General features: G+C 43.6%; 1 long non-coding RNA gene across 1 annotated transcript in view; it reads left to right on the forward strand.

Moving 5' to 3' along the window:
- LOC140621623 (uncharacterized) overlaps nucleotides 1-21,479 on the forward strand; it is a 34,047-nt gene extending 12,568 nt beyond the window's left edge. The window contains exon 4 of the long non-coding RNA XR_012021395.1: nucleotides 21,157-21,479. This is a non-coding gene — a long non-coding RNA (uncharacterized lncRNA). The remainder of the gene's footprint in view (nucleotides 1-21,156) is intronic.
- The last annotated feature ends 2,735 nt before the right edge of the window (nucleotides 21,480-24,214 follow it).

Below are 24,214 nucleotides of genomic sequence, written 5' to 3' on the forward strand. Positions count from 1 at the left end.
TGTGGGCTCAGCTCTGGAATGCAGTGTAAGGATAGTAGGTAAAGTGGATTATTTTTTAAATTTTTATTTTAATTAAGTTAATTAACATATAATGTATTATTGTTTCTAGAAGTAGAGTTCAGTGAATCATCGTCTTATATAACACCCAGTGTTCGTGACATCATGTGCCCTCCTTAATGCCCATCACCCAGTTACCTCATTCCCAAAACCCCCACCCCTCCAGTGACCCTAAGTTTGTTTCCTGTGATTAAAAGTCTCATATGGTTTGTCTCCCTCTCCGATTTTGTCTTATTTTATTTTTTCCTCTCTTCCCCTACGATCTTCTGTTTTGTTTCTTAAATTCCACATATGAGTGAGATCATATGATTATTGTATTTCTCTGATTGGCTTATTTCGCTTAGCACAATATCCTCTAGTTCCATCCACATCATTCCATATGGCAAGATTTCATTTTTTTTAAAAGATTTTATTTATTTATTCGTGAGAGACACAGAGAAAGGCAGAGACATAGGCAGAGGGAGGAAAAGCAGGCTTCATGCAAGGAACCCGATGCAGAACTCAATCCCAGGACTCCAGGATTATGCCCTGAGCCAAAGGCAGATGCTCAACCCCTGAGCCACCCAGGCTCCCCCAAGATGTCTCTTTTTTTTATGTGTGAGTAGTATTCCAGTGTGTGTGTGTGTGTGTGTGTGTGTGTGTGTGTACCTCTGGAAAACAGTTTGGAGATTCCTCAAAAAGTTGAAAATAGAGCTATCCTATGAGCCAGCAATTGCACTACTGGGTATTTACTTCAAGGATATATAAGAAAGGGGCTATTTTACATGAGGTTATTCATTGAAGGTGCCTCTGTAGAGTAAAATTTGGACAGAGACCAGAAGAGGTCACATGTGAGAGATGAATGTTGAGAAGGAGTGGACTATGAAAGAGCAAGGGCATGACAGTGAGGTGAGCGTGCAGGTCACTTTGTCACAAATGACAGCATTTCCTTCTTTTCTGAAGGCTAAATAATGTTCTACTGTATATATACAAATATATAGAACATATATATTCGTTTATCTGTTGAACACACATATACAAATATATATATGCATGTATATTTACATATATATTTAGATTTTATTTATTTATTCATGAGAGACACACAGAGAGAGGCAGAGACATAGGCAGAAGAAAAAGCAGGCTCCCTGTAGGGAGCCTGATACAGGACTAGATCCCAGGACCCCAGGATCACAACCTGAGCCGAAGGCAGACACTCAACCACTGAGCCACACAGGCACCCCACAAATATATATTTATATATATATACACATATATAATCATTCATCAGTTGATGGACACACATACATATGCAAATATATATATATATATATATATATATATATATATATATATATATACATACATTGGTTGATGGACACTTAGATTGTTTCCATATCTTGGCTACTGTGAATAATGCTGCAGTGAATGTGGAGTGCAAATATATCTTCAAGATAGCAATTTTATTTCCTTTGAGTAAATACTCAGAAGTCAGCCTGCTGGATCATATGGGATTTCTATTTTTCATTTTTTGAGGGGTCTGCATACTGCTTCCCATGATGGCTATGCCAATTTACATTCCCCACCAGTAGGGCACAAGGGTTCCCTTTTATCTCCCATCCTTGCCACACATAGTATCTCTTGACTTTTTGATAATATTAATCCTAACATGTATGAAGTGATACCTCACTGTGGTTTCGATTTCTACTTCCCTGACAATGAATGATGTTGAGCATCTTTTCATCTATCTGTTGGTCACTTATTGATCTTCTTTGGAAAAATATCTGTTCAAGTCTTTTGCCCATTTTTAAAATCTGGTTACTCATGTTTTTGCAAGTAAGTTGCACAAATTCCTTATATATCTGGGATATCAAACCCCTTATCAGATATTTGAGACAACCTGGATGGACTTGAAGGACATGGTGCTAAGTGAAATGAGCCGGACACAGAAAGACAAATATCGATGATCTCACAGAAGTGTGGAATCTTAAAACAAACAAACTCTTTGAAAAAATCAAACTCATAGTAACAGAGAATAGAATTGTGGTTACTGGCAGCTAGACATAAGGAAAAAGGGGAGATACTGATCAAAGGGCACAGACTTTCCTTGAAAGATAAGTTTTGGAGACCTAACCCACAATATCATAACTAAAGTTAATGATACTGTAACACATAAGAGTAGAGTTCAGGTGTTCTCCCTACACCCAAATGAGAAAATGATAACCATGGGAGGTGATGAATGTGTTTATTATGCATTTCAAAGTGTATATATAAATCAAAATATCACATGGTACACTTTAAATGTTTATAAATGTATACAATTTCTATTTGTCAAAACAAAGAGAGAGCATGTGGGATAGACTTGATGATTAGCAAGAGGCCATGATGGCTGGAGCTCAGTGAGTGAGGGGGAAGTGTAGACACGTGTAATCAGAGGGACAGCGGGGATTGGAGGCCACAATAGGAATTTTGGATTATATTCCAAACATAAGGGGATGCCACTGAATGGTTTTGAAGAAGGGATTGTTTGATATGATTCACATTTTGAATGGTTCATTCTGTGCATCTGGAGAATATTGGTAACCTCTTGGTTACAACTTTTGGAGTAGTTTTTGTTTTCTTTGTGTTTCTGTTTTAATAATAAGCATATTTCAGTTTTACAAGCAAAAACAAGGCATAAAAAGACATTTGTATTAGTTATTTATTGCTGCATGAAAAATTACCGTAACATTTAGGAGCTGAAAACCACAAATGTTTATTGTCTCACAGTTTCTGTGGGTTAGGAGTCATGGGGCAGCTTAGTTGAGTGCCTCTGGCTAGGAGTCTCCCAAAAGATGGGGTCAATGTGACTGTAGTGCCGCAGTCAGTCTCTGGCTTGACTAGAAGATCTGCATCCAGACTCCGTCAAATGGCTGTTGGCCAGCCTCAGATCCTTACCAGCTTGATGACTGGAGACATCAGTTCTTCAACAAAAGGGCAACTTTCTTTCTTTAGAGTGAGAATATCCCAAGAAGGAGAGAAAACAAGAGAGAGTCCTTAAGACAGAAGCCAAAGCCTTTTTAGAAGCCAAAGCCTTTTTATAACCTAATCTCAGAAGTGATGTCCCATCATTTCTGCCATATTCCAATTATTAGGAGTCACTAGATCTCTCTAGCACACCAGAATATCTCTCACTAGCATACCATCAAGGAGGAGAGGATGAATACTGCAAGGGCATGAACATTGGGGGGCCATCTTGGAGGTGCTACCACAATAGCCATTTCTCCCAAACTCCCTATTTTCAGAAGCAGAAACCCCCCTGAATTATAAACCTAGACTCTACTACTCACCTTGGGCCCCTCAGAGGATGGTTGTGACGGTATGTCTGAAAGGGCTTTGGAAACTACCCAGCACAAGAAAAATGTGGGAGCTTATTTTGCTTTTCTCATGGACACAGTCCTTTGGTGTTCATTCCAGATCTGGTCTGCATTCTTCCCATTCCCTTGAATTAATGATTTGTCTCTCATGCATGGGTAATTTTTCTTGGTTTGTTTGTTTGTTTGTTTGTTTGTTTGTTTAAAGTGAAAGCCTTCCTGTTTGCACAGAGAAATAACACCAGGAAGAAAACAGAGTGCCAGCTCCTCCAGATTCAGGAAGAGCTTTCTTTGTAATTGTTTACATCCCAGTAACCGAAGTTCTGATAACCCGGTCCCCAAAGACCTGCACATCTAGCAGAGATGAGGGCAAGGGCAACAGAATGGGTACGTTGTGCAGGAAGGGGTCAGTATTCGAGACTTGTCTTACATCATTGCACACTTATCCAAATGTGATTATAAGATCCTCCAAGGTAGAGACCTTCATTGTCTCATAACTCTGGATTCAAGCTCCACCATTAAATAGTTCCCTGGGGAAAATGCTCATCTATGAAAGGAACTGGGTAAAAAAAAAAAAAGCAGCAGTGACAAAACAACCTTAAAATTCAACCTTGCCAACATTATGTCATGCTACTCCACAAAAAAAGAAAAAAAAATACTTCCTCAGAAGATAGCTTCTGTTTCAAGACACAAACATCCAACTCTGGGCCATTTACAGCCTCTTTGTGATGGACTATTTCACCCTGGCTTCCATTTCTGGGCCCTCCTCCTACCGCAAGTGACTTCTCCTTCATCTTCAGCCTCCTCTTCAAGTACTACCATTTTACTCTTCTACCTACTTCCATCTGAGTTCTCTGAGACAGAAATTCATTCATACTCAAGCACTACCGCAGCCCAGTATCTGCACAGACACCATCTCTCCCCTGGTCTGATTACATTACGGAAGTCTTTTCCATCAGTTGGAAGAAATCTTAGGGAGCAGCAGGCGGCCATTGGGAGCATGGAAGAAAGGGAGCCCTCAAATCACAATAGATCTATTTGTTTGAGCCTAAAATTAAGCAAGATTCAGTCTCTTTAGGGTGAATGAATTAGAAGGGAGGTGTCAGAATGGACTGTCCATTATCTGAATCTCTTGTGAATACATTAGCATTAATTAATACATACATGAATATGTTTTACATTAATTTGTGTTGTTGAAATATGAAATATATGTGGGCCAGCCATCTGCCTGAGGGCATGCAGGAAGCTTTCCCAGAATTCGCTCAGTGGCCACGAACTAAAGAGTTCGCCTCTATGTTCTCTGTCCATGGTTAGACGAGAGATGTTTCGGCTCCTCACACAATTAGGTAAAGACTTGTTTACAGGAAAGAAGATGAAGACAGGAAGATGCTGGCATCAGTAAGCATTCTATTTAGATCCATGGCAAATGACACCCACTCTAAATGTCTGGTGGTTAAGCTCTGCTGGGCATTGACTCTCTGACTGTATTCAGAGAAGCTAGAGGGGAGAAGAGGCTAGAGGTCATTGATCCATTATGAGTCTCAGATACCTGACACACGTTATTTTATTTAACCCTCCACTAGGGGCCTCCAGGTGGGTGAGTCAGTCCCGCTGAAGGGAGGAGCGAGGCCCAGAGAACTCAGACTGTCCAAGGTCAGAGAACCAGGATCAGTGTTCACTTCCACCTCAGTCCAGAAACCGCTCTTAGAGACTGTGAATCAGCCCTCACTTGGAGAGACCCAGAGGCTGAACAGGCCGAGTCCTCAGGAGTCCCTTCCTGGAGCGAGAGGCCAAGGAGAGAGAAGAAAAGAAAGGGGGCAGAAAGGGGAAGCTAGAGGAGAAATGTGAGAAGGAGAAAACAAAGAAAACAAGCTTCAGGAAAGGAATGGGGAAAAGAAGTGACCACAAAATAGAGGGGAAATTGCTTTCATTCAAGAGTGAAACTCAAAGATATTAAGAGTCCTATGGCTGAGCAAAAAGGAGTCCTGTTTTTTGTTAACTATCGACAGGTGTGCTGACGACTGCCGGGGAGATGGGACTGGTGTTTGTTCCGTGCCTTCTGTCGGGACCTCTGCTAGCCCATGAGTGTGGAGAAAGTGAGAAGCAGATGTCTTGTCTCGCTGGAGGCAACTCATAAGCACAAGGCTTGGTGAATGGGCTCTACCTTCAGTCCTCCCTCCCTCCTTCCCTTCTTTCCTCCCTCCCTCCTTCCCTCCTTCCCTCCTCTGGGGAGCAACCTGCAGACCTGTGCAGGGTGGTTCTGCCTGCTGTGTGGTAGTTCCTTGATGTACATTATCACAATATTGCAATACAACACTTATTCCCATACTGAGAATCTGAAGCCCAAAGGAATTAAATCTCACACTACACAGACTTAGACACACACGCACACACACACATCAATATCCCAAAGTCACACAGAGAGTGAATTCACTAAAATAGTGTTGATTGTAATTTAAAAGCTCAATAAATCACAAAGTAGTTTAATAGCCAGTGTGAGCATCAGGTTAGGGTTGATCCGGGGACAGACTGCTTTTCCTGCAGCGCTCTCACCTATGTTCTCTGGGTGCCAGCTTCCTCATCACACCTCAGCAGCTGCAAAATGCACAGCTCCGTACCGCGCTACTTCGAGTGTATCTCCTAGGAGTTCTCGCAGCATGAAAAGCAACCTCCCTTTCCAGGAATTCCTAGCAAATGTCTCTTTCATTCTCAGTGGTCCAAATTGGATCACGTGTTTATTTACAAACCAGTACTTGTGGGCCAGTGGATAGGATTAGGCTGGTAACATAAGCCTGATGTGTATACCTACTCTCTCTAGAACCTGGTGGGGCATCAGCTTCTCCAAAAGGTCTAACTGCTGACTAAATAGGCCAGACAAAAATCAGATTACCAAAAGAAGGAATGGATGGGAACTTGGGAGGGCACCCGGATGCCTACCAAGCTTGTATGATAGATGCTATGATACCACTTCATTATTTCCACCCCTTTCCTGTCTCCATGGGGGGAGTATATTTTCTGATCCCCACTGAACCCGGGCTTAACTTAGCATGTGACTCATCCTTTCCTGCCCTGGACATGGAGCATGGTCCCATGAGTTGTGCTGGCCATGGAGTGTCAGCATACGTGACACAAGCACGGCTGGATCTCTCCTCTTGCACACCTGCCATCACCGTATGAACATAAACCAGGTAGTCCACTGATCCAGGAGGATGACAGACACGTGGAGTGGACCAGGCCGTGAGCAAGAATGAGTCCTGATGGCGTTAAGCTGTCGAGTCTCAGAGTGCTGTCATAGGTAGCATGACCGTGGCCCTACCTGACTGAGGGCAACTGAGTCAGGCCTGGCGTGCACCGTTCTCTCACGTGGCAGCACAGAGCATCGCTCTGCCCGTCTTTTCTTGCCCTCCCGGCTGCAATCCGGCCTGGGCCTCCGCCGAAAGTGAAGGCTGCAGCTTTCTTCCCCGTTTTCAAGTTCCCCAAAGCATCAGAGAGTCAGCAGCCCCCTTCGGAAGATCTTTCTAGAAGGCTAGCTACCTATGACACCACGTTAGCCGGTCAGCCTCGCAGGCCGAACCAAGCAGCCGTCACTTCCCGATCCTGCCAAGCGAAACCTCGCAATATTGAAATGGCTGCACCTCACACTGTCATGTGATTTCTGTATCATAGGAATTTTAGAAACAGATGGTGAGCACAGACGACAGTGATGGCTGTACGACGCGTTTGGGGCAAAGGGGAACGAGTGAGCAAGGGCGAGGAGCAGGCAGGGTCTGGAGGAGCCCCGGAAGAGGGGGGCATTGCAGGGAGCTTGTCTGAAAATGTGACCACAGGCTGCAAGAAGTTGAGAAGCAGAAACACCTGGCAGCCAGTCGCAGAGGCGAAGGGAAGAGGCAGAAAGAGATGTTTTGCTTCCAAAGCAAGGAGTATCCATTTAAACAGTTTTTTTTTTTTTTTAAATCACACCAGAAAAATAGGCAGCAAAAATAATCAATTCACCTGAGCCCAACCTTTGGGCGGGTGGATGTGTTGCTTGAGGAAACACACAGCATCAAGAGGAGTTGGAGGTTCAGCGAATGTACGGGAACCAGGTTGGGATGAATGATCCCGTACACCCCACATTCCCCCAGCCACCAGCGCCCTGCTCCCCAGAAGCCCCCTTGCATTTTAAGGTGGGGGGTGGGCGATTTCTATGGACGTCTCAGATGGCTGATCTCCTAATTCTATCATGAAATGTATTTCCCCTGGAGTTGGCATTTATCGCTGGATCCTGGCTCAGCTCCTGAAATGTTGCATCTGCACCACTAAACTGAGGTTACGTGTAGTTCATTAATATGCAAGAGGGGCCGTGAAATCATCCCTGTTTCTGACAGGAGTTCCTACACGTCTTTCTGGAATGCTTCATTTCTGAAGTGGTCTGGCACCAAGACTTTCCTTGTCTTGTTTTAATCAGCTCCATCTTGTCACTACACAAAGAGTTAAAAAAAAAAAAAAAAAGCTTTCTGAAATTCTCAAGGAAGATGCAATGCATCCTTCTTTCTCTTTCTTTCCTTCCTCTCTCTCTCTTTTTTGTCATTCCCCCACCCACCCCCCCATAAACACATCAAAGTAAGAAGTGACATGCAGTGCCCTGGAGCTCTTAGCAACATGCTTTTAGGTTTGGGAAAATTTCATTTCCTACCTTATGATGATTACATGAGGAAAGATGAAATGCTCGCTTTGAGGTTTATTTGAGAAAGAGATGTAATAAATGTTGTGGCTTCCCACTGAATGGAACAAATCCATTCTGGTCATGTGGGGGACATTAAAAATTACATATGTGTGTGCGCATACACAGGCTGTGTGACTTCAGTGGCATTTGTGGTCCTAGATTCTGAGAAAGGAGACCTCGGATGGCTTCTTTCAGAAAATGCTGAATAAAGTTTTTCATTTTATCCAGCTCTGAATGCATTTGATTCCAAATGAAAATGAGTTCCCACCCTGTTGGAGCTACAGCCGTCTCCTTTAAACCAATCCCCAAACACACACACACACACACACACACACACACACGAGTGCATGTGAACACACATAAGCATGCACACACATGCATGTATAACTCACAAAGGACTGCAAGATTCACACGGATTAACAGAGTTTAGATTCCCCTAGGCTAAAACCCACAAGTGTGCTGCCTGTTGAAGAATTAATTCAGCATCCCTTTTCCAGAGAGTTCGTTTTTTTTCCAAACCCTAGAGCAGGGCTGAGAACATTTGTGTTTTGTTCTGGCTACCACGTTTTTCTTTCCTCTTTTCTTTTTTTCCTTCTCAGTGTGTGTTTGCTTTTGCTTCGGGAACTTCTCTATTAGCGGGGAGCTGAATGGAAAGTGATAAGCTCCTCTTGCCCAGGAAACAGAGCCAGCACACAGGGGGATCTGCCCATGGTTTCAGACCTAGGCTCCTTGGGAGGAATGGATGCTGGAAAGAAATCGAGTATTCACCGAGCGAACCGTCTCCCCGCACCCAGAAGCTTGCAGTCCCGGCTCCGTTCAAAGCTCTCCCCCCACACTCGCCGCTCTTTGTTCAGCCCACAGCTGGACCACACAGGTTGTAAGATGCAGGATTTGCGCAGGCTTCGCTCATCCCCATCGGCTCGGGCAGGCCACCCTCCAGATCAGCAGATCAGCAACCACCCCCAGGGGCCCGTTCTTCAGCCTCTCCTGATGGGGGAACCGTTCGGGTTTGGAGCAGCACGGCGAGATTTTTGCTTTGGGCTGCAGAAACAGGAAAGATCCTGATCCCGTCTCATCAATGATCTCCACCCCAGCTATTCAGTAATGAGTAATCTGTTTACTCTCCCTCTCAAGGAAATAAGAAATCGCTTTGATTGAATGCTCTGGGCTCCCAGATGGATTCCTGCCCTTATTCCGATCAGCTCTGTATTTAAAGGGAGATGACAACCTGTAACCACGTTTAAGTATTTAATCTTTAAAAGTTTTCTCAGTGAAGTCCCACAGGCCCTCCGAGGCAGGTGCTGTTAGGACTCCTCCTTTACAAAGGAGGGATATACAATTCGCCTTTTGAGTCTTTACAGTTCCCCCAAGGGCATGAATGGAGAGAGTGGAGATTCACAGCCCGGGCCCAGGACTCCAGAGCCGGTGAGCTGGACTGCTCGCCATGGGGTGGGAGATTCGAGGGGTCCCCTGGTCTTCTGTTCCCCTCTTGAGCACTGGCACTGTAATTCCTGTTTGCAGATTCATTGCTGCCAGGGTTGTGAGCCCCTTGAATTTCCCATAAAACATTTGTTCCCCAGAGTCTGACTCCTTGAGAGGGCTCCATAAACATTTGTCGAGTGAATTAAAAAAATAAAGTAACCAGGAGGCACAGAATGTCAGAGCACTTAAAGGAAGATGAGCAGAGAATGAGATTCAAGAGAGGAGAGAATCAAGCCTCTGGTATGAAAACAAGAGATGGCAAGAGGCAGGGGTAAATGAAAGAAAGAGAAAGATTTGTCTTGATGCGCTTTGCCACTGCTGTTGGGCACGTCTGCGTGAAGGGCGTGGGCAGGGAGAGCGTGTTGTCTGTTGGCCTTCCTGGTGAAGTAGAAAGGGCCGCGGGTTGGGGATCAAGACACAGGCTTATGGTTCTGGGTGTCCTCCTCACTAGCTGCCTAGGGTGCCTGTCCTCTTTGGGCTTCAGGATCTCAGTCTGTATAGTAAGAAAACCTGATTGAAGTGGCCCTGTAGCATCAGAGAGAATCAGAGGCATGTGATTGTCTTGTAAAGTGGCTGTGAGCATTTTGCAAATATGACCATGTGAATAACAGCTATTATTATTGGTAATAAAAATGATTCATCACTGAATGCATATATATGTATGTGTATGTATATATATATAGCAGAGTTGGCTGTGGATACTTTAGAAAATGTGGTTAAGCTCCTCTAAACCTCATTTTATATATATATATATATATATATATATATATATATATATATATATATATATTCCTGCCCATTTTTATGAAGGCAGAGATAGTGATTCAAAACATTGCATAACATGAACAAGCTCATGTAGCCAGTTAGTGGCTGAGTCGGGATTTGAATTCAGGTCAATCTGTCTCTGAAGTTCGCACAAAGGCACATGAGGGACTCAGAGCCACTATGGTTCTTCTCTGCAAATATCCCTCACAGGAACCTGCTATCATTTGGACTCAGAAAACCCTAATGACCACCCAGCTGCTGTGTGCGGTCCTGGTCTGCCGGGTGATGACAGTCCCCAGGGAGGAGTTCCTCAGGGGTTCCCTCTGGACCATGACAAAACACTCAGCAATGCTCTGGCCGTCATGCCTCCCCAGCAACAGCCATGCCTGCTGGTGTTTCAGACCAGCAGGATGAGCAAACTGTTCCCTAGAAACCAACTCTTGCTGCTTCTCTCCCTTGTAGATCTTGAAGCCAAATCCCCTCGTTAATTCAGGGGAAGCATCATGTGATGCCACCGTCTCCAGGGCTGTCATTTGCCCATTCACTCACTACATATTGGCAAAAAAAAAAAAAAAAAAAAATCCTTCTGTCTGGATGCCATCAAATCTTTTTTCCTCAGTGTCTCTGTCTCCTCCCTTCCAAATTTGAAATTTGCTTCCATTATTGTATCAAAGACATCAATAAAAATTCGACACAAAACATAAGAGCTTTTAAATGAATCATCCTTTGGCTTTGATCATTACCTTCTAAATATCTTTAAATAAACTGCTTGAAGACTCTGTATAACCATAGTCCTTTAAAAACAGTCGTATTATATATATGTGTACATATATATGTATAGATTTATAAATGCTAAATGTGTGTGTGTGTGTGTATATATATATATATATATACACACCTGCACAGTAAATGCCAATATCCACATAGAGATCTATACCCTAGTCACACACAAAAAGTGTATCCTGCTTTTGAGGAATGGAACCTGGGCCGATCACTTGCTCATTTGCTATCACATTAATTCCACCTATCTTATTCTCTCTGCATGTTTTTAAAGATGAGAACTTGTAAGTATTTTTAAATATTTATTTTGTAAATATTTAAAATATTCATTTGTGCCCACACTGTTCTCTCTGTTGGGCCTAGAACAAAAAGCTAGGGGCCTCGTCTTGGGATATCTTGGGATATAAGGTTTAAAGGAGTTTAACCACATTTTCTAAAGTATCCACAGCCAACTCTATTAAATTTACCTTTGGAGTAAAGATGACTGAAGCTTCTAGCCACTAGACAGGTTTGAGAAGGGTAACTAATTTGTAGAACAGAATGGAGTCTGAATTATGCAGGGTTCAATCAGGCAAACAGAACCCACACCAGGTCATTCAGTGGAGGGGATTTAAAATGAGGAACTGTCTACAAAGGCATTTAAAGAGCCAAAGGAGCAAGCAGTGAAGCGACTGGAAATTGGGAACTGTTGGAAACCAGTCTCATCCCTGGGGCTGGATGGACAAATAGAGGAGCCTGCAGGTAGAATCCACTCACAGGGAGTGGGGGGGACCCACAGGGAAGGAGGCCTAGAGGTTAACCTGCTGGAGCTCCAGAAGGGGTACAGCCATGCCTGAGGATGCTACCAGAAGCAAGATGCAAGAGAGAGAAGGGGAGAAATACTTTGGCTTCTCCCCTCCACTCATCCTCCACTCTTCTGCCAGAGTCTCCCCTTGAGCAAACCTGAACAAAATCATGGAAGCCCAAGAAGCATCGTTTGCAAGGATCAGAACCCTGAAATGCAGAGCAGGGTTGGCAAGTTGAGGGAATGTAGCCAAGAGGAAGTGGAAAGGGCTCTCCCCTGATTTCAGTGCTCAAAAACGAGTTAAGAACCATCTTAATAATTGTGATATGTATCTAGATATAGATACTGGTGTTATATACTGCATAAGCATAGTCTCTCTCCATGCAGGCTGCTTGTCCATGTGACTTCCAGCACCTTCCCTCTGGAGGAAGCATACTGAACTCAGAATGCAAGTGCATGACTTGCTCTAACCAATGCAAAACAAGCAGAAGCAACATGTGCTGTGTCTGAGCCGAAGCCATAGGAGCCATGCATGGTCCCACCATGTTTTCTTTTCCTTCGCCACAAGATCTGTGATAGCTCAACTTAGACCATGAGACAATCTCACTTATTACCCAAGCCAGGACACTGTGTTTATTGGACTTTGTTTCAAATTCACAGTTGAACCTCATTGTTTTACACATAGAGGAACTTCACCTGAAAAGATGTTGGATTTTGAAGGAAAACATCATTTGAAAACAAAATTATCATACTGTTTAAAAATGAGTATATTCTAGGTTTCCTAAATTTTCAGACACCAGGCAGAGGCAAATAGAGGCAGAGCTCAACAGTGGGGGAAATGCAAAACAATTAAGGCCTCAAAATCCAGAATCCCCAAGTTCACACAATCATCTCTAGCTTTGAGATGAGTAATAGTAGAATAACCCCGGTCATGTCACCCTCTTGCTTATTACCCTCCACTGACTCCCTTTGGTACCCAAACTTCCAAGAAGATAAAAAACAGACTCCTTGGCTTGGCAAAAGTCTAATTCCAATTTATCTGTCCAGCTGTTTCTGCTCAACATACCATGTATTCCAAAAGCTTAACTTCTCACTATTATCATGTTGTCCTTCCTGAGTTTCGTGCCTGTTACATGTTCTTCTGTTACATCCAGAATTTCCTCTCTACATCTACTCCTCCATCCTCCTTTTAGCAAAACCTTACTCATCTTTCAAGTATGGGCTCAAATGTCTCCTCCTCTGTGAAGCCTTCCAAAATGAGCACTCCCTGGGGCACCTGGCTGGCTCAGTCGGTAGAGCACATGACTCTTAATCTCAAGATCATGAGTCTAAGGCCCATGTTGTGCCTAGAGCTCACTTAAAAAAAAAGAAAAGAAAAGAGAAGAAAAGAAAAGAAAGAAAAGAAAAGAACACTCCCCATTCTTTCCACTGTAGCCATTACTACAGTCCATTATAATTACTCTGCTCAACTCTCTCCTCCACTTGACCATAGCTCCCCTAGGAGTACATTGTCTTCGTTCTTATAGGCCAACTATCTATTATGGAGTCCAGTGTATTCTAGGCCCTCTCTCTAAATATCTGTTGAATAAATGAGTAAATGAATGAATGAAGAATTTTCCCTATTTACCTTTACCTGATTCTCAGAAATCATGGAAAACCCTAGAATTCATTGGGATTTCTAGATATTCCCATGTTAAATTCCAGATATTTACCTATGCTAACTACAGTGTAATGCTGTATGATACTACATATAGCTGAGTTTCATCTGTTTCACGCAGAGTACTTAGAACCATTTAGATTGAGAGTTAGGAGAAGTTAGCCTCCTTCAGAGAAAGAGGTGTGCTGGACAGAAAGAAGTTGAGTTAGAAGACGATGCTGTTAGAGGTCCTGCAACTAATCCTGTGCTCGTTTCTTCTACTACATGTGGCTGTGTTTGGAGATAAGGTTGATTATGTGAATATTCACAAAAAAGAAAAGAAAAAGAGAAAATAAAACATATGGAAAATAATCATGCTTGATAATAATCAAATAAATGCAAATTAACTTTAATTTGTATCATTTTACACCTGTTAAATTTTTTTATAAATGATCCAGTCCGAGGCTTCAGTGAAATTAGATCCTTGTATACTTCTAAAGGCATTGCAGATTGGTATGGCCTTTTCAGAAAGTAGTAAGAAAATACAGAACAAGAATCATAATGTTCACACTGTTTTGACTCTGTATCTAAAGTACGAGGAATTAGTTCTGTGCAATATTTTAGCAGTACTAAAAAACTGTTTGTAAGTGTTTATGGCAGCAGTACCTTCTGAGGACAACCTCCATATCCAGCAAGATGGGATGGCGTATTAAAGCAATGAAAAATTGTGCTGCCATCAGACAAAATAATTACGCAACCTACATATAAACGTAGCAAATATACAATACAAATTGGATATGGTAGAAATCAAAATACTGTGTGCATTGTGATAGCAACGCTATAAAAGCATTCTTACAGAAAAGCATTGGAAGGCAATTTTTACAGAGTTGTGATAGGTTGGGATTATGGTTTTTCTATTTTTATCAACATTTTTTTTAATGTTGCTATGACATATGTTCTCTAATAAGAAACAGGTGGAAAGTAAATGCACTCACCAGTGGGAATTGGAAGGATACAAAGGGACTGAGTAAAGCAGGTGAATCATATATGTTTTTGCCCCGAGCATCCCTTAGCCTGCAGTGGTGGGAATGGAAAGTGAAGTCAAGAAGCGTGTCCTCTGTGGGAAATCTGTTTAATTTGCAGGAAACAGAGGATAAGGGGAAATTTGCTGAAGAAATCTTACTTGATTTTGTTAAGAAGAGAGAATATGATTTGATCAGCTGCCTTCATGTCTCAGGGAGTGCGCTGCTTTTCTTGAATCTCTACCGTCCGCTCATCGCTCATCGTGGCAACAGTTTATCAAGAGACCACGAAGTGCCAGGCGCCAATCCTTTGAAATTTTACATATTCATGTCACTGAATCCTCATAACAATCTGGCAATGTGCCGACTGTAATACTTTCTACATTTCACAAGGGCAGATTCTGGGACACAAGGCCTGCATTGCAAAATCCCTTTCTGTTGAGTCATACCATAGACCAGATTGATCCACTGACAAGCAAGTGTTCCCATTACCCAAAGGCAGCTAGAAAGGAGCCAAACTATTACTGGCCCACCACTCTACTGGGCACTTTGCATATGTTATTTCAGTAAACCGTAACTGGGGTCGGGGAGATAGCAGTTAACTTTCATTAGTATCATTTTACACCTGTTAAATAAAGAAAGAAATGACCCAGAGCTTTGAACTCCAGAGCTCAAATAGCAGGGTCACAGGCAATAAGGTGCTCCTAGGCTAAGCCTGAAGTCTTGAGAGACCTTGCATTTCAGCTACCTTGCAATTATTCTCAACAGAGGAGCGACTAGCATTTGGGATAGAGCCCTTCTTTGTGTAGGACTGTCTGACAGATTGCAAGACATTCCATATTCCTGGCCCTGGTCACTACAGGCTAGGAACATCACTACGCAGTGTTGTGACAACCACAAATGCTCCCACACTCCCAAACACTCTCTGGGCTGGGAGGATGCACCTCCACTTGAGAAACATTAAGAGACTCATATTCATTCCACCAAGAAATGTTTATCAAGTGCCTTCTCCATGCCAGGCACTCTGCTGGCACAAGAGGCATTTAGTGGGGAAGAATGACATTTAAAGTGGTGCCATAAAATGCAATAAATGTGACAACAGACCAACGGTGCTGTGAGCACAGACAGGAAAATGTGTCTAACTGCCTAGAGCATCCAGGCCAAGCTTGGTGACCTGTCATTAAGAAGTGACTCCAAGGAGAGTTCCAGATTTGCTGTTCAAAGACCTCTATTCAAATGTTGAATCTGAATCTTTTTTTTTTTTTTAAGTAGTTTCCGCACCCAGCATGGAGCCCAGTAAGAGGCCTGACCTCAAGACTCTGTGATCAAGACCTGAGCTGAGATTAAGAGACCGACACTTTTCCTGACTGAGCCACACAGGTGCTCCACAAATGTTCAACCTGAATCTTAATTATTATTTCACCTTAGGCTCCTTGCTTTTTCCCACTAAGAAGTAATTTCTGCATATGAAAAATGGAAGACAGGGGCGCCAGAGTGGCTCAGTCTTTTAAGCACCAAACTCTCGATTTCAGCTCAGAACATGATCTCTTGGGGTTGTGGGATCGAGCCCCAGCTCAGGCTCCATGATCAGCAGGGAATGTGCTTGAAGATTCTCTCCTTCTGGCCCTCCCCCCTGCTTGCTTGCTCTCTCTCTCTCTCTCTCTCAAATAAATAAATAAAATCTTTAAGAAAAAAAAAAAAGAAGAATGAAAGCCATAATAATATCTGCTCTACCTGCCTCACAGTAAGTGCAGGAGAATGCACTGTGATGTGCTGTCCTCATTGAGTGAGTAGCAGGGGATTCAAGTTTGAGCCTAATTTGTGTTCTCAGCTGGGAATCAGGCATGTCTGGAAATGTCCAATGACTTGGTGGGGCAGGCAGCCTACTGGCATCTATTTTTGAGATGTTGGTTTCCCTGGATTCTCATCTGAGCCCCACGGAGAGAGGATGTCTGTGGATGTTGAGGAGACTGTTGTCACAAGGGGCTCTGTGAGATGCAAGGGCTCCAGCAATGCTACTCGGGTACCCAGATAAGTGAGGCTCTGAGCCAGGGGCTGGGACGGGCTGGTTCTGGGGCAGGAACACCTCCCCCCACCAACCCTTCTGCTCTAAACACAGCCTGTCTTAGCTCCCAGAGGATTGCCAAGTCCCTAGGTCCGCCTTGGCCCTTTAATGCAGGCATCAGGTCCCTGACTGGCTACAGCAACAGTGAGGAGATGCCCACCTTTGAATGACTTCATAGGCAGGAAACATCTGCCAGAAGGGCCAGGAGCAAAAGCTTAAAGGGCAAGCCATACAGGAGATAACCCCTGCGTACCCCCCAAATGCTCTCTGAGATGAGATACCAGGAGAGGATACTAGCCAATGAGATGTGATTCATTACTGTGCCTGTGGCCTCATTTGCATCCACAGGCTGGAGAGCTTGGGTCACTGTTACAGTAATAACACACATGTCCCCGGCAGGAGGCCAGACCGTGGCTACCCCAGCGAGCACTGCCTGCCTCCCTGGGTCCTAGGGTGGCCGTGACTGGAGGCCCTGAGATGGAGGCCCACTTGGCAACCTGGCTTTGGATCTGTCCTTCCTCTCAGTGGGCAGTATACAGAAGAGAACCATTTCTTTCCAAACCACCTCATTTTTAGTAAAAGCACAATAACTGTGGGGTGTTTATTGAAAGTGGTAGTGCCTGGAAATTCATTTATGACTCTGAATTTCATACTTTGGTGCACCCAGTGACTTCTGGACTGCTCATGGTGCTAATGGGCTGCGGGGTTGGAATCTTGTCTCCTTCTGGGCTCTTCCCAGATGGTGTAAGAGCTGGTAACAGGGTAGGTCAGTTTTCAGGCTGATTGGGTGATGGAAGGACTCCCACTTTCCCTACTGTGAACTTGTTTTTCCTATTGTGGCTGTCCGTATTTTCCCAAGATGGGGACCGCAACCTCTCCCATCCCACTTGTTTTTCTTACAGTGTGACCTTGACATTACTCTCACAGAATTGGTGGGGTCTGGGCCACCTTCTCTTGAGTCTGGGCTGGGTGGATCTTTGTGAATGTTTTAAATACAAAGTATGGTAAATGGAGAGCTACATGACTTCTGAGGCTAGAGCATCAAAAGGCCATGCGCTTCTGCTTCACCCTCTTGGAACACCACCCTCTGGAAGCCAGCCTCTATGCTCTGAAGCAGCCACAGAGAGTCCCTTATGGAGAGAAACCAAAGCTTCCAACCTACTTGAGCTTCCAGACAGTGGCCATCAGAGAAACCAAAGCTTCCAGCCTCCAGTCCAGTTGAGCTTCCCGGCAATGGCCCGCAGAAAAACCAAAGCCTCCAGCCCCCAGTCTAGTTGGGTTTCCAGACAATGGCCAGCACTGATTAGCCAGCTATGTGAAGGGAGCATCCAGAAAGTGAGTCCTCCAGAGTTTATTGTGATCATTTCCTCATGATGCTAACATACTGTTTCATCTGCATCCTGACTACTCATGATAAGGTCTGTCTTTGGTCTGCGCCATTTTGTTTTATTATACAGCAGGACTTTTTGTTTCCTAAATCACACTAGTTTAAGCTTTAGAATTTGTCTCATTGCAAAAGATTCAATTTTGTTCTTTCATTGTGGCTATTCTTGAGGGGAAAATAGCAGAACTTGAGAAACGCAAGACAATACTTTGATGCCCACATTCTGAACACCTTTCTGAAATTATCAAAGACTTAAAGAGTTGAGTATTTCTTTAAAATTCCCACAGACCTGGGACTGCAAAAGGATGCCTTGTGTTGGCCTGACGTGTTGTTCAGGGGAGACAGAAGCCGGTGGGATTTTTTTCTTATTCATCCTCTGAGTCTGCTTCTTTTACCGCCTCCTTTAGTGTGATCCTCGGAAAGACATGTCCTTGTTTTGCACTCATTTAAAACAAAGAGTCCTCTCGATGATCTCCCCAATTTTAAGCTTGTGAAGGGAGAGAAGAAAAGTAAGATCTGCTGTTACATTAATTTCACTTATTCTCACCTCATTTCTAAACTGAGTTATTCTTCCGACTGCATCTCCACCAGCCACTTTCCTCTGCAACCTCTGGGTTTCCTGCAGAGAGAGGACAATGGGCAAGTTAAGTGAGAAAGATGATTTACAAGGCTTTTTTCCTTTTGCTCTAATTTACAGGAAAATCGTCCTTGTGTGGAAAGACAAGCTAAAGCCCCACATCACTGAGGGATCCATCGTGATGGGGGCGAAATGAATAAAAGGGACATCTTTTATATTAGTAATACCAAAGATATCTGATGATAGCAGTTCACTTGTTTCTCAGATATGACTAAAAATGCCAGTTTAAAAAAAACTGAAAGAATATTTGCCTTTATTTCAGGCAGTGCTTCCCTCCGATCCTTTTGCAAGTGTTAATTTGTATCTGTTTCAGCGAGGATTATGTTCAACGGCATAAAATAGAAAACCAAAATAAAAGAGGTTTAAAAACCACAATGTTCTATTCTTTCATGTGAAAGACGTCCAGAAATGAGCCATCCAGGGCTGGTAGGGCAGCACTACAAAGACTCAAGGCCCCTTCTATCTCCCTGCTTTGCCATTCTTAGCACGTAGCGTCCATCCTCAAGCTGGCTACTAGGGTTCCAGCATCCAGTCTGGGATCCTGGCAATCAGAAGAGGAAAGGGGAAAGGAAAACCTGCACAGCATCCAGTGGAGTCACCTCCCTTTAAAAGGCATCCCTGGAAATCCCACACAACAGTCCACCTATGTCTCAGTGGCCAGAGCGCATCCACACGATCACCCCTAGCTGCAAAGGAAGCTGGAAAAACTTTAGCCCCAGAACACATGGAGGGTCCCTCCCTTCTCCAGTTTCCACTGGTGCTTCTTGTCTGCACTACGTGATCCAAGACCCAGCTACAGCTTCCCCCTGTTGTTCTGGTCCCATGAGCAAGCAGAGTTCTTTACTAAAGTGTAAGCTTCAAGTCAAGAACTATGAAGGGTGTGATAAAAGTGTGTCATGTAGTAATTAATTACCCTCAAGGAGCTTGCAATGTTAGTAAAGAATTCTAGTAAAGAATTCATGAGATACAGCGCAATAGATGTGAGCCACAATCAGGTTTTCTGTCACATAGTACAGATAATACGTGTTGGAGGAAGCAAAAGGGAGCAATTTCTAAGAGCTGTGATGCTAACGCTTTTCCAAAGGAGATGGAACCTCCAGTGGGGATTGAATATGGTGGATGCGTGTGATAGTTCCTTTTACGTGTCAGCTCGACTGGACCACAAGATGCCCGGGATTTGGTTAAACATTATTTTGGGTCTGTCTCTGAGAGTGCTTCTATTGACTCAGCATTTGAGCCATAGACTCAGTAGAGCAGAGTGCCCTCCCCAGTGTGAGTGGGCCCCATCCATCCTCTGAAGGCCTGAGCTGAATGAAAAGGCTGAATAGGAGAAAACTCTCTGCCTGACTGTTTTCAAGCTGGAACATCGATCTTCTCCTGCCTTTGGACTCAGACTTGGTCTGGTACCTTACACCACCAGCTCTCCTGGTTCTCTGGCCCCTGCACTTGGACCGGAACCATATCATCAGCCTCTCCCAACTCTCTGGCTTACTGACTGTAGACCTCAGGACCACTCGGTCTCCATGATTGATTCTGTGCAGAATCCTAATATAACAAATATGCAACAAAACTTGCAGCATCCTGAGCATATCCAACCCCAGGCCCAGCAACAGACACAGGACTGTAAAGAGGAGAAATGCATACCCATCCCTGAAGTAACTCATGGAACACTGCCACCAGGAGAGAGGAGGGAAGGGAAGGCAGCCTGGGATGCCACTCCATGGAAATGCTGTGATAGGCAGACATACAGCCTATAGAGGGGACACAAGGAGGGAAGGAGTTGGGAGCCTCTGGGGGATAGGAAAGGGGTGTCTCAGAACATTCCCCAAGGACCACTGGTGGCCATGTGAGGGCGTTAGGGCAGACTTGAAGGAGAGTGTTTTCAGTTTGGTTTGGGTTTGGTGGGAGCACTGCTGATAGAGACATTGAAAGTGCTGGAGGCACACCTGGGTGGCTCAAGGCATGATCCCAGGATCCTGGGATCGAGTTCCACATCAGGCTCCTCACAGGGAGCCTGCTTCTCCCTCTTCTGTGCCTCTCTCTCACTGTGTCTCTCATGAATAAATAAATAAAATCTAAAAAAAAAAAAAAGTGCTGGAAAGAAGAAGGATGATGGGTGAAAAGAGAAGGCAGGAGGAGGAGCAACTTGGAGCGGTGGAAAGAGCTTAGTCCACGTTCAGAATAAGCAATAGCAGTGTTGACAAGGCGCTGGGGCACAGGACTAAAAGGGCCCCTCCAGATCCCTTTAATTTAGCAACTCTAGATTCCCAGCGTGAAAAGAAGGCACAGAAACCAGAGAATAAGGGCTGTGGGTGTCTCACTGGAGTCCTCGAGCCACATTGTACAGGCACCTGGTCATGACCTGCGGAAACTCGCCCAGTAGCAGGACTCAGCAGAGGTCCCTTGGGGCCCCAAATTGCCTCTTTTTTCCTCTCTACCCTTCTTTATGATATTTGTCCCATACACTCTGACCCATGCCTGTTTCCTCTCTGCTCTCTTACCCATAGGTCACTATTTGGTCTCACAAACCCAGTGGATTTCCTTCCATCATCCATTTGTGTGAGTCAGCCGTTTGCCCCCACTGACCTGATTGATACAATTCATTCTGGAGCCCTGAAGGCCAGTCCAGCCACCTGGGGGTCTCCAGCTGCCATGCTGCAAGTGCAGGGATACCAGTGCCCTTGGAAGTCACCGGGCAGATGTGGAAGTTCCTACTTGCTCTCAACGCCATGCCATGCAGCTTCTCTGCATCATGCACTGCCTGCAGGTCCAGAGGAGAGTGAGAACAGTCCCAAAGGGATTCAAAATATGTAAATGATAGAGTTTCAGGTTGGGCTGGTTTGATTTGCGTGATTTGTAATAAATGCAATAAGAGCACCATTTATTTCCAACTCTCCAGTAAGATTATTAACTTTTTTCTTCCAAAGGTAAACTTGATTACATTACTTATTTATACTATGTACATTGCATTAGAGGTAAAAATGCATCAGGGTAAAAAAAAATCATATACGGTTTTTTAAAATTAGTGTTTTCTTATCCAATGATAATAACAGCTTAGATTATTAAAAAGGAAGAATTTTAAATATGCAACTCACCTTCAGGTCTTGCTTGTTTACTTTTACATGTTTTGCTAAACTTGACAGACAATCTAGAAATATCATCTCTACTCACTTTCAATTCCTCATCTTTATACCAGTGCTGTGCTTTTGTGTTGGGGTCTCTGACATATCTGGAGAGGCAGCATGATATAGGTGAAAAAATAGGAGCTTTGGAGCCACATATATTTTAAATTTAAAATCCAAGTGTGCCTTTTACTAGTTGGGCATCAGGGGTACGTAATTCACTAGCAATTTGAATTTTATTTTTTTTAATTTGTAAAGACAACAGATTGACTAGCTGCTCATTATGAACAGGGCACTATGCTGAGCTCTTTACTGTGTTACCATGTGCAATCTTGAAAACAATCTGATGAAATTATTATTATTATTACTATTATTATTAAACTCCGCTTTACAGATAAGCAAGTTAAGGCTTAGATTAGCTAAATTGCAAGGGATATTTAAAAATAAGCAAAAGGTCAAAACGACACGTCTCACCCTAAAGACTGCCCTCTTGGTAGTTGTCCAACACTGACTGGTATATAAATCATCTCCGGTCCTCATAATAGCACCCAAGTGGTTGGTAGGTGTCCTCTCTAAATAAAGATGAATGAATAGAAGTAAGAGAAAAATCTCACTTCCCCAGAAGGCAAGCCCATTACATTTTAGAGTCCTTCAGCTTTGTCCCTGTCCTGGTCCCATTTCCTTTCTGCCTGAGGGTATTAAGCATTGGCCCTCCTAGTCCTCTGGAGGATGTACTACTTTGTTGGCGGGCTGCTAAGAGGGGCCATGACACTCAATTGAATTTATGCCTTCTTCATTCCAAAAGAATTTAAAATGCACTTATTGTTTAATATGGCGTGGTTCCCTGTTCCTTTACATTTCACAAAGTACTAGCATATATTATCTCACTCAAACCTCCCAACAACCCTGATGAAAATGAACATCGGAGACTTTAAGCGATTGGCTCAGGGCAACAGGATGATTATCAGTAGTACAAGGGGAATTTGACTGCAAATTAACCATGTCTGTGTTAGTTATAATTCTTAGTTATTATGACTTCTCCCTGAGTGTTAAACATGAATGCAGTAAGAAATGAATGCTTCATTACGTGATCGTGACCTCCCTTGGCTTGAGCACCTCTTCTGGAAGCCAGTCAGTGATGATCTCGAGCATGACCTATGCGAGCTTTGCCACCTATCCCTGGCCTAACCTGTCTGGTCCCATCATTTATCGCTGCCCTAAACACCCTGCCTCTTCTCAGGCCATGTCCAAGCAGCTGCCACTACAGAATACAACATCCCTTCATCCATTCAGGCTTCCCTCATGCCATTCCTTCTTCATGGAACCACTCTTGCCCAGTGTCCCCTTCTCTGCTGAGAGAATACTCACTACTCTCTGAAAGCCCGGCTTACCCTCTCTATAAAGTTGCCCCTGTATTCCTTTGAAAATGCAGATCAAATTCAACCATAATTTTTTGCTTACGTATCTTTCTTCCTACTGGAATGAGGGTTCTGAGCCCAGCAAACTCCCATTCATTTTAATACCTGCCACCCAAATGCATGTATCTTGTAAACTGAGGTTTTGGGGGGTTTGTTATTGCTTTTTAGCTAAATGTATAGTGTCTACTATGTGCCAGGACATTTATAGAAATGTTTTGCCTGTGATAACACATTTAATCCTCACAACAACCCTGTGAGGTGGGCTCTGTCATTTTCCCTACTCTATAAATGAGGAAACCATAAAACAACTTTAAAAGGTAAAACAGCTTTCCCCAGGTCACCCAGTTAGCAAGTGGCTAAGGCAAAGTTCAGACCAGGCAGGGCTTCCAAAGCCCATTGTCTTGGCACCTCTGCAACAGTGACCCATATTTGTTGGTAAAAGGTGTGTTAAAGGAGTGAATAAGCCACCCAAAGCTCTCACAGTGTTCAAAATGTATTTAGTTTGATCCTATCCCTGAAAGGAGGGTGGCTGGGCAGCCTATGTAGTCAGGGAGCCTGATTTCCCAGTTTCACCAAAAATGAAGACTGCAATCATTCTCATCGTCTATGAAGAGAGCATCACTGCACAATTATATCTTCAAGGTCATTTTACAAAGGTCTTTGAAAGAACACAGCCTGATTGTGTCATATCTTCATCATAGTTTGTGATGGCACATGCTTTTCTTCACCAGCCCTTCAAAGGCCACATATGAATCTTATAAAACCTATAATGAGATGGAGAACCATGGCTTTATCTTTTTTTCTGGTTGTACTAAAGGTAGTATTTAGGGTGGGAAGGAAGGAATCATGAAGCACATCCCCTCTGGCATCCTCAAGGAGATGAATAAGTAAGGAAACCCAGGGAATTTCCCTATGTTGCCTCCCAATGGGAACAGAAGGATGCAGACCATTTTTTCTTGAAGTTGCATGGTGAAGATTATATCTTTGTTTGTTTGTTTGTTTAAGATTTTATTTATTCATGAAAG

The sequence above is a fragment of the Canis lupus genome, chromosome 1, assembly GCF_048164855.1.
Source record: "Canis lupus baileyi chromosome 1, mCanLup2.hap1, whole genome shotgun sequence".
NCBI classification, from domain to species: domain Eukaryota; kingdom Metazoa; phylum Chordata; class Mammalia; order Carnivora; family Canidae; genus Canis; species Canis lupus.